Source organism: Leopardus geoffroyi, chromosome B2, assembly GCF_018350155.1.
Source record: "Leopardus geoffroyi isolate Oge1 chromosome B2, O.geoffroyi_Oge1_pat1.0, whole genome shotgun sequence".
Lineage (NCBI taxonomy): Eukaryota > Metazoa > Chordata > Mammalia > Carnivora > Felidae > Leopardus > Leopardus geoffroyi.
Window position 1 is genome coordinate 134215472 of NC_059332.1, and position 3234 is coordinate 134218705.

Consider the following 3234-nt stretch of genomic DNA (forward strand, 5'->3'; position numbering starts at 1 on the left):
AGGTTGTGTATGATATATATAAGGCAGGTATGTTATAGGTCATGATGGTTTACTTCTCTGAATTTTCGTCATGATTTTACTTTGGCCATAGCATCTTTTACTGCTTTAGGCATTTGGTTCAATAACAGCTGCTCACCCCCAGGTTTTCAGAAGAACATTCTGTGCCGGTTAGATTTTTTTTTTTTTTTCTTTAAGTAGGCTACACGCCCAACATGGGGCTTGAACTCACGACCCTGAGATCAAGAGTCACATGCTCTACCAACTGAGCCAGCCAGGCACCCCTGCCTTGGTTAGTTTTTGAGAACTGCTGGGACTTTATTTGGTCGCAGGCAATTCAGAAGTTAAAAAATTCAAGAATAGAGAAAGTGATAAAAAATAGTGAGCCTTCTTAATGGTTGTGGATAATCTGGAGGGAGTCCAGCTACCAAAGCTCCTTCAAGTTCAGATATTTCATTTATTGCCCCACCACACCTAAATAATTGATTTCACAACTGACATCTGATTTCTTCATTTTTGAGTTTTTCCCTTGGAATGAGTTTATAAAGTGAACTCTCCAAGAAGAAAATAAATTTTCACTTAGTGACTTTATTTTCTAATGGCTTATTAATGTTCTTCATTCATCGCTCAATGTTGAGGATATGGCTAAAAGGGAGAGATAAATATAAACTAAAGCATAGGTAAGTTTGTTTTCTATCTCCAGCTAAAAGGAGTTCCATTGTTGTGAACATCTAGGAAAAAAGTCATCCTCAAATTACAATTCAGTAACATTCCGTATCCTTTTCTTAAAATAAAGGAATAACTGAAACTTGGCCTAACAGTCCCTATTTTCTGACACCTATAATTACTAATCCAGATGTTTGGAGTTGTATTTGCATAGATGAAGATTTTGTCAGGGGTTTTTCCATGATTAAAAATATGTAATTCAGTGAAAGACAGCTAATTCATGTTAAGAAGAGCAATTCTTTCTCTAAGTTTCAAATACAAGTATACAGATTTAAAATACTATAATTGGGGTGCCTGGATGGCTCAGTCGGTTAAGCATCTGACTTTGGTTCAGGTCATGATCTCACGGTCCGAGGGTTCAAGCCCCATGTTGGGCTCTGTGCTGACAGCTCAGAGCCTGGAGCCTGCTTCAGATTTTATGTTTCCCTCTCTCTCTGCCCCTCCCCTCCTTGTGCTCCGTCTTTCTCTGTCTCTCAAAAATAAATAAACATTAAAAAAATTAAATATTAATAAAAATTTTAAGAACGCTGTGATTAAGCATAAGAAGTTAGAATGGGAAGATAAATGGGTAAAACTTTACCAGCGATACTAAATTTATTTTAGAATCTTAAAACAACATGTGGACGTATGGTGTGCCTAGTATTTTGGTATATTGTCATATTTAGTTCTCTCGGTTGCCATACGAAATGGGCATATTAATCTCACAGAGAAGGAAACCAAGGTTCACCGTGGATAAGCAGCCTTCTCAAGGTCACAGTCATAAATAGGGCTGGGACTCCAGCTCGAGCTCATTATCTTTCCCCTGCATTATGTTCCTGTCTGTAGGAACAGCCGTAGAAAATCAACCAAGACAACTATCTCTTTGCCATGAATGTTACATTAAATTGAAGACAGAAAAATCATCCGTAGCTTCTACGTGCAAGAAAATCTGCTTTGCTTGATCTGGCCTTCATCTCTAAATTTCTGTGCTTTCTTTTTTCACCTGGCCATCATCACACGTGATGGCATGTGGCTGTTTCCCGGTGCTGATGCAGGAAGGCAACGCCCTTGACTGAAGAAGTTGCCCTGAAATATTAACCGTGGCTGTGTTTGGACTAGGGCAAATTTACTCCTTCTCTCTACATTTCTATATTTTATAATAAAATTACAGCCGTAAAAAAATAAGATCGTAAACATATATTCCTAAGTTTTAAATATAAAAATGTCTTTGGCAAGGAAAAATAAAGGATGAAACAAGCGATGGAAATGTGGGAATGTTTTGGGAAAGTCCGCTGGCTATAAAAGCCCAGCTTAGAAGCATTCCAAAATGTCAACAATCAGAATTAATTCAGCTGTCATCACGGACTTGATTTAATTTTCCTCACAGCCTTAAAAGGTACTTCCATGTATCTTGTGGGGACACGTGACCATGCTTGGCCCCCATTCCCTGGGTATCAAAATCTTGTTGGCTTTTGCCTTCCTCCTCTTCCAAGTCCTTTATCTGCCTCCAGGGTTTTCCCAGGACAGTGATGGGTTGACTTTGTCTTTTCCTGCTTTCAAGTATTAGATCAGATCATGCTGAGAAGCTCCAGAGTACACTCTTTCTTTAAACACGTGTATTTCCTTTTTCCCTTATTTATTACAAAAGTCATATTTTGGAAATCTTAGGAAAAAACAGGTAAACCAAAGGATGAAAAAAAAAAAAAAGCCATCTTAATTTAATCACCCAGAATGCTTTTGTGTATTTCCACCACGTTGCCTATTCACGTGTGTGTGTGTGTGTGTGTGTGTGTGTGTGTGTGTGTTGTGCGTGCGTGCGTGCGTGTCAGGGAGGGTGTGTCAATGAATTGGACAGGCTTTAAGTTCCAATAAAAATCCCAATTAAAAAAACAGCTCAGTCTAGATGAGAACTTAAAGTAGTGCTTTATTGTACCGTGATTGCTTTAAAGACACCTCTCCACCATTTAGGCCAGCTCTCCTGCAGCTCACGCTAAGTATCAAAAACTGAATCTACCACTTAACCTCAATTACCTGTCCTGAAGGAAGGCACCCTTCTCCCCTCACCTCACTTCAATGCATTAACTAAGAGCTTCCTCCCTCTCCACCAACGTGCCCACCATCTCTAGGACTTAACTGAACGAGGAAGCTTCAGACTTCTTCCTACTTCTTCACCAGCTCTTCTCTGGAGGAAGGAGTGATTTGCTTGATAGGAGAGATGGGAGAGCCCACCAGGCTGTGGAGCGAGCCAGTGCAGCAGTGGAGCTTGGAATCAGAAAGCGGGCCCGAGTCTCGATCTCCTCTCTGTTCCCTCTCCCCTGCGGTAAGGCAGCAGGAAGGACACATCCTGTTTGAGGTTCTCCAGCTGCACTGCCTCTGGCTGCAGGGCCAGCCAGGTTCAGCTGGAAGGGGGGCAAGGAAGCCACACTTCCCTCCTCCCCCTACCTCTGCTGCACCCCGGCTCCCCCCATCTGTCACGTGTGTATATATCAAATTGATTAGAACCCAGAGGAGGAGGAGTATGATTAACGCATC

At 41.2% G+C, this 3234-nt stretch overlaps 1 non-coding gene across 1 annotated transcript; it reads right to left on the bottom strand.

Annotated features, from left to right (window-relative positions):
* Nucleotides 1-204: 204 nt before the first annotated feature.
* TRNAK-CUU lies at nt 205-277 on the bottom strand. The gene has a single exon. It is a non-coding gene; the product is annotated as a tRNA-Lys (tRNA).
* Nucleotides 278-3234: the final 2957 nt, after the last annotated feature.